The following is a 14,498-nucleotide window of genomic DNA, read 5'->3' as shown; positions in this document are numbered from 1 at the left end:
TGTAAATTGTTCCAAAGGTTTGTAAGTTAATCTAAAAGTATATTTACTTACTCTAAAGGTTCGTAATTGTTCTAAAGGTTGGTAATATAATCTAAAAATTTGTTTCTAAAGGTTTGTAATTACTCTACAAGTTTGTAATTGTTCTAAAGGTTGGTAATATTATCTGAAAATTTTGTTTTTAAAGGTTTGTAATTCTAAAATATGTTAATCTACAGGTTTGTGATAAAAAGGCAACGATACTTAAAACTATAATCGGTGTCTAAAAATTCGAAAACAAACTATAACTATGGATACTCAAGTGTTCTTCCTTTCTAGCTGATGTAATACACCTTGCTGCACCTCGCAATCGCTTGGCTTCAAAGCGTCGCTCGGTGGCGTCTTCCAGATGGCGGACAGGATGACGCGTGCGCGTCTTAAATAAAGCTTACTTCCCAGTAAACCACAGAAGTTACCACCACGTAACACATTTTGTAACTTTCGTTTCGAAACTGATGTTAAGTAAACGAACCGATGCTGCTACGTATAGTTGTGAGCTTTAACCACCGTCGACGCGTTTAAACGTTTACAATACTGCTTTGTTCATATCTGTCGGTACGTGGCGTGGTACGTTGCACGGTCACATACATTTGCCTTTGAACATAGCCGTGAAGTGTTTTATGATCGAAATGTCAAATTAAATATAGGTTAACTCGGTCAGTGCATCGTGGACGCATAATTGAGTATTTTATCGTGTATGTTTGAAATGCAAGATATTTCCTTTATTGAAGCGTTATTTATTAATTGCTTTTATATTTAGTGCGAAATCAGTTGTAGAAATTAGTTAACCAGTCAGCTGGAAAAGTATTTAATATGAAACCGGCAAACAAGGTGAGTCTAATTGTACTGAAATATATTTTAATTTATAAATTATTATAATAATGTTTAGTCATTTGCAGTATATAGGCCGCCTTCAATGCAAAGTCTGTTCATGTATTGTGATAATTGATTTGTCATGTAATAATTGAAATTTCTAACACACCAGTCAGAAACATAACCTCAATTCAGTGATATATGAATAAAGAGAAGTAAGTTATATAGTTTTATACATATTCATTTTTTATAGTTCCATTAGTATCAGAGCTATTTAGCTAAGCACAAACTGATATAAGTTGGTTTTCAATTGTAGAGAAAATTACAGTGCTGATAACCCCTACGAAAATGGATTTCAAACTAGGGAAATCTTCTCCAATAGAGAAGATAAATACAAAGTTAGATAATATATTAGAAATTATTAATCCTTTGTCACCAAACAAAAAACAAGCAAGGCTTGAAAACATGCGAGAAGAAAAATAAGAACACATATCGATAAATAAGAACACATATTAAGATTAAGTGTTGAAAAGAAAATGAATTGTGGAGTATTTCTTAAGTGATGATATTGTATTACAGAATAGGTATATTAATGTTTTACACAAAGAGAATTTTAACTAATATGATTTAGTACTAATTTGTAATGTTTTACTTTTAGGAAATTCACATATTTAATACGAAACCAGCAAAGGTGAGTATAATTGCACTGTTTTTTTTTTTTTAATTTACAAATTATTATATTAATGACTAATTAGTTATTTTCAGTATATAGGTCATGTGCAATGCAAATTTTGTTTATGTATTGTGATAATTGATTTATCACATAATTATTGAAATTTCTGACAGACCAGTCAAAAATCACATAACCTCAATTCAGTGATATGATATGAATATTATAGGTAGATAAGCGTAATATATATGGTATCATACATATTCTTTATAATTTCATTAGTATCAGAACTATTCAGTTAAGCAAAAACTGATATTAATTGCTTTTCAATTGTAGAGAAAGAGTGCTCATAACCCCTATGGGTTATGTCAAAATGGAATTCAAACTAGGGAAATTTGCTCTAATCAAGAAGATAAATTGTCACCAAAGAAACAGGCAAGACTTAAAAACATTCAAGAAGGAAAACAAAGAATGCACCGGATATCACACATTATATGGATTAAGTGTTGAAGAGAACATGAATTGTTGAGTATTTCGAGCCTGATGATCTTGCATACAGAATTGGTATATTAAGGTTCTACATGAATTTTAACTAATATGATTTAGTACTAATTTGTAGTGTTTTACTTTTAGGTAATTCAGATCTTGAAAATTAATAGGATAAAATCAATGCAAGAAAATTGAGTGTGTGTTCATGGAATAATTATCTCTGTCATATGATCGTAGGAACTACATAGTCATTAACTTCAAATAATGAGTATGTTTAGAGGTAATGTTCACAAATGACTAATTTGTTCACAATGTTTTCAATTCAAAATTTGTGTACAATGTTTCTAAGATGTTTGGTTCTATTTTAGATACATTAACAGATGCAAGTGAGTTGAACATATTTAATGCAAGACTTAACTTTGTCAAGTCTGATTTAACTGAAGTTGCCAAGAGAGTTAAACATAATACATATTATGAATAAATAAATAATTATTTTTTTAGGCTAACATTTTATGGACTATCAAATTTTAGTTTTCTAATGTTAACTATGTAATATGTAAATTTTGTATATTGTAAATGATAATATTTAATAAAATTACTAAATATCCGAAATTATTATTAATATTCTATATTTGCAGGAAATTTAATTAAATAAGTATGTAACATAAAAGACACCTACGCGCTTTTTTATTCAATTTAGATACGTAGCAAAAATGTAACCGCGGTGTATTAGTGTGCAACGAAACAGCCGTTACGTTCTTGCCCGCGAAATAGATGCTTCTGTGTGCCTCCCAGGTTACGTACCTGGTTCGTGCGGACGTGCCAGCGTTACGTAACGTTCATGGGTTTGTTACGTTTTGTGGTTTACTGGGTTGATATGTGGTGAACTTTCCTTTGTTTCTCCTCGATCCTCCAGGCCTGTTTTTGTGTTGGATTATTTATTTTACCGCTCGCCACCAATGTTGTGCTTCGTATATTTGACTGCTTTAACAATGATATACTACAGCTTGTAGTTGCCTTCAGCGGAGATTATTTCGAGGATATATAATTATAAATTCAAACACACGAAAGTCCTTTTGACTTATAAATAATTTATTAACACTAACAGAACAACTTTTGATGAATATTAGATTAGTAGTTTGTATAATAATGTAATTAATTGAATTTAGTAGTTTAGTATCGCCGCTAGTTGCCAAGAAGAGAGTGAGTCCTCGATGTGCCTCTGAGGTCCCCCTCCTTCGGATATCTTCGGGTATCTCCGATATTCTTCGCCTCTACTAGCTAGTGGTGTGTATACTGATAGAGTATTCGATATAGGAATATAGTGTTGCGCAGCGGGCACAACACAGTTATAATTTCTCAGAATTTATCGAAGAATAGATAGTTATATATGAAGGTCCGGGGTTAAAAAGGTCCACCAGCTATGTGTGAAAAACAAAAAAAAGTAAAGTTAAGCTTTGTTTAACAAGGAATTGAAAAATAGAGGAAAAAAGATATATAACCAGCTATAACCTTGATTCTTATGACTTTGCTATCCATAATAAAGGTATTTTCTTCCGTTGGTAATTTTTTAGCATTAGTTAAAAGTGTAATTATTTTGTAAAATACATTTAAAATTAAAATAAGACATTAAACCTGTTTGCCATGTGGCCGTTCCAAGTTACCCTCTCCATGGGGTAAAAAGGTCTAGATAACAATTTTTTGAAAGACAGCAAAAAAAGCACATTTCTACAATGATGAAGTAGCTGGCAGTTTTACATCAGTAGCAGTCAGATAATTGTTCGTTTGGAATGTGTTTATTGTTGTGATATAATTGGTTTGCTTTTCATAATATAGTTTTTATTTGCTGAACGCCAAATTGGAACTTTTGTGCCTCGCCCTGCTCTACAGATTTACTTTTTATTAAATTTACTTCCATTTATCGAATGTTATTTGAAACTGTTCAAAAAGCAGGTCAAAGAAGAAATACTTAATTCATTTTCTATCTCTCCTCGCAGAAATTTGAAAATTTTGTATAAGCTCAGTAGTATTATTTACAATTATACATAAAATCCTGAATCAAAAAAGAATCTGAAAAACTTAAAACGTAATAATAACGTAATAAGTCGAAAGACCAAAAAAGCCTCGGATTGGATTATACCATGTGTTTTATAGAAAGTATATAAAACTTCCAGTTTGATTGTTTTAATAAAATATAGACAAAGTAATGGGATTTATAGCATTCAAACAACATATCCTTATACACTAAAAGTATTAATTTTTTTGATTCTCTAGAAATTGTTTCGAATATATCTAACTTAGCAAAACAACGTTTGCCGGGTCAGTAGTATATATATATATATATATATATATATATATATATATATATATATATATATATATATATATATATATATATATATATGAGTAAGTTCTTCAAGGGCATACATCAAATAAAAGGCAAAGATTTAGAAGTTAATCTTTAATTTTTCCAAACGTTTCGACATAGTATTTTATGTCATCATCAGTGGATCTACAGAATGAATATTGAAACATTAATATAAACTAGGAAAAAATGACAGAAATTGGAAAAAGAACTATAGATATAAGTAATATAATTATAACAATAACAATTATACTTAACAGATAGATAAACAAGAGAAATGAAAAGTAAAAAGAAATATATACAAACATACAAAAGCGTAATATATATACATAAATATACACACAAACAAATATGTATATAAGATATACATGTAAAAACACGTACACATATGCATATATACATACGAATAATACGTATATATAAACATATACATACGGACATGTACATATGTATAAATACACATATATACATACATACACATACACATATACATATATACATACATACATATATATATATATATATATATATACATACATATGCAATACATACACATACACATATATAGACAATGTACGTGACAGAGTTTATGAGATTAGGAGGATGTCACGTACTCTCTGTCACGTACAATAGACTCAAATTTCTCAATAATAACAATAATACCTCTTCTTCTTCCACCAAAATCTCCAAAGACAATAACTTTATTGGTAATGTTTGTCTCCCGTTTATTAAAGAACTCTTTCCCATTTGGAAAAAACTGTTCCACAAGGTCGACTTAAGATTAATTTGTAACATAGACTTAACCCTTAGCTCCTTTTTTTCCAACCTCAAATCACCCACTAGTTTGGACGCACATCAAATATTGTTTATAAATTAAAATGCAATGATTGTGATTCCATTTACATAGATGAAACTGGACAAAATTTAATAAAACGACTAAAACAACATGATAATAACTCTAAAAACCAACGACAAAATCAAACCATGATAACAGAACATATAAAAAATTTTAAACATTATTTTGACTTTTATAACGCTAGTATACTTTATCACGAACGGAACGTTATTCAGAGAAGATTTGCTGAATCTTGTCTAATCATCATTTCCAAATTTTGTATTAATAAACGCCATGATGCCTCCTTACTCTGTGAAAATTATCAGGTGATACTTAATAATATTTCCAAATTTGTTTCCTCCTAACCTACGTAATTCCGAACCTGTAAACCTACCCTTACGCGGTCCGATCCCGAACTTTGATTCTTAGCCTCTCACCCATACTTCGAAACACTGATTGTAAAAAACCCGCCAAATATTGCCTCAAACGGTCTCTTCAAATAATTTTTAAACACATGTTACTACAGCCTCGGGCTCTGTCACATAAACTACGTTCTCTGTGCAAAATATATTATATATTTTACAAATATTTTGCTATGCTCTGTTCAACAAAATAATAAAAAAAAAAAACAAGTTAATGTATATATGATAGTGCAAAATTATGTTCCTTGCGCTAGCTACTGATGTAAGACCATATTTATGTAAGTTACCTTCATTGTCTATATATGTGTCTGTGCATAGATAAACAAGCATAAATAGATCGCTATCTCGGGCCATTTGACGTTACACTCATTTTAATTTACGAATAGATCACTACATGGCAGCACATGTACATACAATACGTAAATTAACCCCTGGTGTTACTTCTACATTTGTACATAAAATCAATACAGCCCAAAAATCTGAAAAAAATTATTATTTGAAATAAGAACAAAACATACGAAATACAAAATATATTTTCAAATATATCACAGACATACTTTTGAAGAATTATAAACTAAACAGAAATAACTGACTACTATTACTTAAAGTATATTACAGACATATTTTTAAAGTACTACAAATTAAAGAGAAATAACTTATTCATATTAATTACTTAATGACTAATAATAATATATTAAAAACTTAAAAACTAAGAAGTAAAAAGCGCAGGAGTATTGATGATGGAATGACAAATTTAGAAGGAATGACAAGTAATGCAATAATTTAAAAGGATAAAAAGAACAGCACATTTTTAAAAAAGAATGAATACTTTCCAAACAAAATAATCCTAAAAACAAAATATATATATATATATATATATATATATATATATATATATATATTGATATCCAAATTGAGATAAAACTAAATTCCTAGGATTAAAATTCATTTACGAGACATTCTTGTTTGTTATCTCTCCATTTAATAGTTATTTTGCTATCTAATCAATCATTAATAAAGTTATATTTGACGAAATCTTTGAATAGTTTCTGTATAAGTGTTTTTTTAAACGTAAGTAACCAAAATCCTGAACTACTTTTAATTTATACCAATTGTAGCTCAAATCTATCTATCGTTTTGATCCAGTTTTTATTGCAAGGAGGTTTAATTAAAACTACAACTAAACCCTAGCGCTTTATAAACTGTCTGGTCTTTGAATATGCTCTCTTAATTAAGACATTATCAAAATTCTTGCCCTTACATTTTAAGTTTCCGGAATATTTGAAAACTTCTCAGAACATTGTATACTCTGTTGGAATTTATCCTTTAAATTATTGCATTGCATTTTAATCCCGAAACAAAATTTGATGTATCATACATCTTCGGGGTGTTAAGGCACTCCTACGCCTTATCATTGCATTCTGTGGCAATTTGATCATATTAATTGATTGAAGATATTGTAATTATCATATTGAATATTTTTGCTGCAATTAGTAAGAAAAAATACCTTTTCGGAAAACTGGTGTCAGAATTGGTGACTTTTAACCTGCACTTCACAATCTTAGAGGTGCTGCAAAAATCTTTTTCAAGGTGTTTAGGCTTCCATTTCCTAAGAACATAAGATTCATTTATTATTATTTTTTTGCAAATGTTATTGAAGTATTTAGAGTTATAATTACTTGGCTTTGTCCTTGGAGTTGCAGATTTTTCTTCTGGTTCTGTATCAGAGCATTCTCCAGTGACTTGAAAACTATTCTGTTATTGCCGTAAAGGAGACACTTCTATTTGGTTTCGATTTCAAATTATCGTTGATTTGTGCCACAAACCAAAGAGTTAGGTCATCCATTAAAAGATTATTCGCCCTCTGCATCCAAATTGGAAGCATCTTTTTACACACAAATATATATAATATATATTTACATATATATATATATATATATATATATATATATATATATATATCTTATATATAAAAATGGAGCTGTCTTTCAAATGTCCGAATAAAACTCGAAAACGGCTGAATGGATTTGGCCAGTCTTAGTCTTGAAAAATTCGTGCCAATCCAGAGATTGTCCAAAAGGTGAAATATCATTTCAAATCTGCGTAGAAACTTAACATTTTTAATTTGAAAATTTTTGTTGAAGCGTAATGTAAGTAAAACAATGGACGGTGGCAATTACGGGAATGTCAAACGTTTTTGACAGATGATGTTCGATTATGTATAATAGGATGTTTTACGTGAATATTATTTAATTATGATTAAATTGTAGCAAGTAGTTTTGTTTGTAGTTTTATTTACATAAACGTTAGTAAACGGGCCGCAAGTGTTACTAGAAACTCAAAATATCAACTTATTTGAAATGTTAATATGAAAATGCACTTTTTGGCATATTTTTCTCAAACACGAAGCTCTGAAAGATCTCATTTGTATAATTATATACTCATTGGAATTTATAAAACATTTTCTAGGTTATATTATTTTTTATTTATCTTATTTAAATTCAGAACCTAAATTTGGTATCGATCAAATGGACATTTTGTCGAATAACATTTTTCCAATTATAATTTCCCAGAATTTATCGCAGAATAGATATTAATATATGAAGGTCCGGGAGTAAAAAGGTCCACCACCGATGTGCCAAAAATCAGTAAAATTAAGCATTAAAAGTGTTTAACAACAATATTTGGAAGTAGAGGAAAAAAGATGTATAACTAGCTATAACCTTGATTTAAAGACTTTGCTATAGGGAGATAAACGGTAATCTTTGAAATAATATAAGTATTTTCTTCCGTTGGTAGATTTTTAGCATTACTTAAAAATGTAATCATTTTGTAAAATCCTTTAAAATTAAAATAAGACTTCATACCTGTTTGCCACCTGACCGTTTCAAGTTACCCGCCTATAGGGTAAAATGGTCTAGATAACAAATTTTGAAAGACATAAAAAAGCACATTTCTACAGTGATAAAGTAGAAGGCAGTTTTACTGAACGTAGTCAGTTAATTGTTCGTTTGAAATTTGTTATTTGTTGTGATATAATTGTTATGGTTTTCACAATACACTTCATATTTGCTCAAAGTCAAATTGGATCTTTGTGCCTCGCCCTGCTTTACATATATACTTTTAATAAATTTACTTTAATTCATCGAATGTTACTTGAAAATTTTCAAAAAGCAGGACAAAGAAGAAATACTTAATTAATTTTTTATCTCTCCTCTGAAATTTGAAAAATTTGTATAAGTTCAGTAGTATTATTTACAATTATACACAAAATCCAGAATCCAAAAAGAATCTGAAAAAATCTTGAAACGTAAACAATAAGTCGAAAGACCGAAAAAGACTTGGATTAGATTATACCATGTTTTCTATAGAAAGTGTATAAAACTTCCAGTTTGATTGTGTTGACAAAATATAGACAAACTAATGGGATTTTTTTGTTTTTATAATACCTCATTGTTTATAGCATTGAAACAAGACATCATTATACACTTAAAGTATTAATATTTTTGATTCCCTAGAAATTGTTTAGAATATACCTTAATTAGCAAAACAACGTTTGCCGGGTCAGCTAGTATATATATATATATATATATATTAACAAAGTCTAATAATCGGGCATAACATCAATAAAAAACAAATTTATTGATGTTATGCCCGATTATTAGACTTTGTTAATACATATGTCAACATCAAATTCAGAATCATACAAAATATATATATATATATATATATATATATATATATATATAACATTTTAATAGTATTTTCAAGATACATATTCATTATATGCATAATACATCATTATGTACATACCTGATAATTAGATGCCGGAAAGACATGCATTTTATTATTATATTTGGGGTTATAACAATTTGGCACATAACACTTTATCATTTTAACTTGATAATAAATGAAAAAAGTATTCACCAAAACATAATTATATATAAACAATCACAGAAAATCTCAACTCTACAATACGCGATGACAACTTGACAACTTATAAGACATAGAAAATGGCCGATCAAATCAATTTAGATCAAGCCAGCTGCTAGATCAATGAAATTGGAAATCGTAGCGCCATCCTTCGAACTATTCAAATACCAATCCATTTCAAAACACGGTAATCTACATTTGTTCGGAGATTACCCGCCATGTGTATGTGTCTGTATTGCATATGTATATATATGATATATATATATATATATATATATATATATATATATATGTGTGTGTATGTATGTATATATGTATATGTGTATGTGTATGTATGTATATATGTGTATATATACATATGTACATGTCCGTATGTATATGTTTATATATACGTATTATTCGTATATATATACATGCATATGTGTACGTGTTTTTACATGTTTATCATATATACATGTTTGTTTGTGTGTATATTTATGTATATATATATATATATATATATATATATATATATATATATATTACGCTTTTGTATGTTTGTATATATTTCTTTTTATACTTTTCATTTCTCTTGTTTATCTATCTGTTAAGTATAATTGTTATTGTTATAATTATATTACTTATATCTATTAGGTAAACGTACCATATTACGGGATGTTAAAAAACGCTTGACTTTAAAGACGAATTTTAGAGAAAATAGGAAAGTGGACGAACTAAATCTGTTACATTTTATTAATTAGACCTTTAAGATTATTATAAAACAAGATTTTTCGTCGTAGAACGTCATTTATAGAAATAATCGGCATTTTGGTGAACCACGCGTTTGTCTCTAATTCCGTGATAAAATTCGGTTCATGAACTTAATGCCGGGAGTCGTTGTACACTATTCCGTGATAGCGCTCGAAGCACATATTTTTGATCGTAATGCCTAGATAAATATAGTTGTAGGTTATGAAAAGTAAGGTTAATTGAAAAATAATATTTTGATATAATTTTAAACACATATTTAATATATTTTCATGAAAATTTGAACAGTATAAGTGATTATAAAACTTCCAAAACAAAAATGAAATAAAAGCTGGTATTAAAATTACAGTAATTATTGTAACACTGGAAATGATATGAATAAATCAAACTAGAATGAAAAAATAAATCAAATAAAAAATATGAAACAAAGAGGATAAAATTTATGTATTCAATTGTCAATCCTAAATCTGCATAAATATATTTATTACTTAACATTCAAAATATATTTAAAGTATGAGATCATATAACAATTAGCTAGAGGGTTAATACATAATTTTCTTATTAAACTATATTTCTTATTTAACGAAAATATAAACTTTATGTAAATATATACTTAAAACTCTAAAAAAAAATTTAAAACACCAAATAAAAATAACAATTTCATCAACAAATGTAAATAATCTTTAAAGTCCTTAAATTTACTAGATGAAATCAGGTACAGAAAATACACCTCTTTTATTTACTGGAATTGGTGGTTTTATTTTTTGCACTATATCTTTGGCATCATAATCTAACACATCGTCTTTATCAGGCCAACGCCAGTTAACCCTTCCATTTGCAAAACCGCTCATAGTCATAGTTTGACTAGGTACTTTGGTTGATCAGTCTTATCATTAGAGGTTCCGAGTATTTTTCCAGAAAACTTTTCACCTTCATAGTGTACTACCACAAAATCGCCTTTGTTTAAAATGGTACTTTTGTTTTCTTTGTTTTCTGTATTACGATTTTCCTTGTCATCATTCAGTTCTCCAGTTAAAATTTCTTCTTCGAGGTCTTTTGAGTTCGTCGCGCCTTTTCTTTTCTTTTTCTTATCTTTTGTGATTTTTTTTTTTTTTTCATTTCTCGATCTTTTTTCTTTGTTCAGCCTTTTCTATCTTATCCTTTTTTTCTTGGTTTAAATGCCTCTGATGTTCTATATACTCTTTACATGTTGCTATGGTTGGAATCAATTTCTTTTTACCTATTTTTTTATTCTTATCAGTTGTAGGAGTTTCTGGCCATATCAACGCGTTTTTGAACGGGGTCGGAAAACAGGGTTGCATCTTAAGTAAATCTGTAGAAAGAGTTCGTTGTGGAGTTGTTTCAGTCTTATTTGAGTTTTAGTATTTAGTAAGGGCTGAACTGTTTCATTTTCTTTAGCAATATCTCAGTTAGTCAATAGAATCATATATTGTCACAGTTCCAAAACCCATTCATTTTGTGCGGTGATTTTAACGCCCACCATTATGCATGGGGAGGTAAATGGAATAGCAGAATGGGAAATAATTTACTAGAATCCGTAGAGTCCAATGACTTATTTATACTCAATGATGGAAATCCAACTTTGAGATCTAAAAACAATTTTACAGCAGTTGATATATCATTTTGCTTTCAGGACATAGCGCTCAAAATAGATTGGAGTGTAATCGATGAATCTCTGGGCTCAGATCATTACCCCATAATTCTAACTCTGAAACAAAAAGAAGCTCCACAACTCCAAAATAACGATCTGGATGGGAACCTCAATAAAGCAGACTGGGAAAACTATCAAATACATCTAGAAGGTGAACTGAAAGGATTTTATGTAAGTGACCCCGTAAAAGCGTACACAGATTTTATAAGGATAATTAACTCAGCGGCAGAAAAAACATTCCAAAAAGGAAAAAATGGATTAATACTAGGTTCATTAAACCAGGTGGTGGGATGACAAATGCAATCAGATAATAAAGGAACGGAGAGAGAGTGAAAAAGCTTATAGGCAGGAATCTAACTATAAAAACTATCTAACGTGTGAGAATATAAACAAGAAAATCAAAAACATTTTCAGGAAGAAGAAAAAAGACAGTTGGAAGGTCAATAAATTGAATCCAAATACTTCAGTCAAAGAAGTATTTGGAATGATTAGACGTCTCAAGAAACACACGAACGGGACCGACACATATAGTAATATCCCTGAAGAAATTAGTGAGGAAATCATCGACTACCTATCACCACCGGGTGCCAAAAAATGGTTTAGGTAATGAAATAAAACTGTCCTGGAAAGAGAAACAAACAACCTGATGGAACCATTCTCATTGTGGGAACTGGAAATAGCTATCAATAGGAGCAACAACACAGCCCCTGGAAAAGACGGCATATATTATTCAATGATTGCAAATCTGACACCACAAGCTAAAAGTGTATTGCTAGATATAATTAAAAAGTTTGGTGAATCCAGAAGTAATTGAAGATTGGGGGCAACAAGTGATAATAATATCAGAAAAATGAAATAAACACCCAAATTTAGTTTCATCGTATAGAACCCATACCTTTGGCTCCTGCATTGCAAAAGTCAAAGATAGAATGATCAAGAGAAGATTAGATGGTGGATAGAAAAGTATGACATACTTCCCAAATCCCAATGTGGATTTAGAAAGGGCATGGGAACATATGACAACTTAACAATCTTTATAACGGACCTATATCTATCAATGGCAAAAAAACAACTATGTCGTTGCTCTATTTAGCGATATTAAAGGTGCGTACGATAATGTCCTACCAGATGTGCTGAAAGATACTCTGGCTAACACTGGATTACCAGGAAAATTCATAAACTCAATTACGACTAACATCCGAGAGAGGAAGATATTTTTCCGAATAAATGGGAAAACTGATAGGGCCGATAAAATCTATAAAGGCCTCCCACGGGAGGGAGAAATTTTAGCCCCATCTTATACTCAATTTATGTAAGAGACATATAGAAATAATATGGGAAACAGGCACCAAAATATTACAATTTGCAGATGACGTCGTAATATATATAGAAAAATCAAGCCTCCAGGAAGCCTATGAGGTGATGAGCCGTAACATAGATCACTTCCATGAATGGCTCGCAATGAAAGGACTTGAATTGTCGGAAAAAAGCTTAATCGGCGTCTTTACAAGACGCAGGAAGCTAAATACCATAGAATCAAATACAAGAAATTAATAAATTTTTGGGCGTCACATTCGACACAAAACTATCCTTCAAAACACATATGAATCAGGTAATCACAAAAATGAATCAAAAATCAACATTTTACATATGGTAAATAGAAAAAATGGTGGGGAGCTCACCCTACCACAGCCCTAATTTGTATAAAACAATAATTAGACCATCATGGGAGCATGGAAGTGTGTCTTTCAGTAACACTTCTCACTGCAGAAAGCTAGAAAAATTCAATATAAATGTTTGAGACTGTGATAGGGGCTATGATCTCCACACCTACATACGCCTTGTTGGTGGAATGTGGAGAAATGCCTTTACATTCAAGATTCCAATATCTAAGTGACAAATTTGTACTTAAAAAATACCAAGTACAAAATAATAGAGCAATCGAAAATATTAAGAATGTAGCCATAGATAAAATTAACAAGTGATTATTGAAGAAATCGTCCAAAGCCAAAGCGTGGTATATAGCTATCTAAAGGTAATCGAAACAAGAGAGAGTGGAGATACAAATAAATACAATAAACACCCGTATTATAAACTTTTTCACATTAGACCACAGTTATACCATAGAACAATAATCAACATAAAGGATTAGAAAGTTATATTTACAGACGGGTGTAAAAAATTAATAATTAAAACTGGCTGCGCTTTATTTTATGAAAACGATAATATCAAAATAGGATATAAACTACCAGACATCTGTTTCCGTTTGGTCAGCAGAGCTTATAGCTATAAAAAAGCAATTGAAATATATCGAAAGCCACAAAGTCACTAAGTGGTCATCGTACCGATAGCAAAAGCTGATAGATAAATTGAAAAAAAATCTATTTTTACTAATCGATTAAGCGAGGCATTAGTATATGAAGTATGGAATAGACTTATACAGCTATTGGAGAAACGGGTATATAGTTAAAATATTATGGACTAGATCGCACTCTGGTTCTAGTGGAAACGAAGAA

The 14,498-nt window shown here is 29.9% G+C and overlaps 1 long non-coding RNA gene across 2 annotated transcripts; it reads left to right on the top strand.

Annotated features, from left to right (window-relative positions):
• Positions 1-825: 825 nt before the first annotated feature.
• Positions 826-1,540, top strand: LOC113381099. Of its 2 annotated transcripts, none has more exons than XR_003367518.1 (4): positions 826-867; positions 926-1,064; positions 1,166-1,433; positions 1,508-1,540. It is a non-coding gene; the product is annotated as an uncharacterized LOC113381099 (long non-coding RNA). The 2 variants fall into 2 exon arrangements; XR_003367517.1 differs by having other exon boundaries at positions 829-867; positions 936-1,064.
• The last annotated feature ends 12,958 nt before the right edge of the window (positions 1,541-14,498 follow it).

This window comes from Ctenocephalides felis, unplaced genomic scaffold, assembly GCF_003426905.1.
Source record: "Ctenocephalides felis isolate EL2017-DRISC unplaced genomic scaffold, ASM342690v1 CF-g0.4_SCAFFOLD_02584, whole genome shotgun sequence".
Taxonomy (NCBI): Eukaryota; Metazoa; Arthropoda; class Insecta; order Siphonaptera; family Pulicidae; genus Ctenocephalides; species Ctenocephalides felis.
The sequence above is the reverse complement of the archived record's forward strand: the minus strand, read 5'-3'. Positions and strand labels throughout refer to the sequence as shown.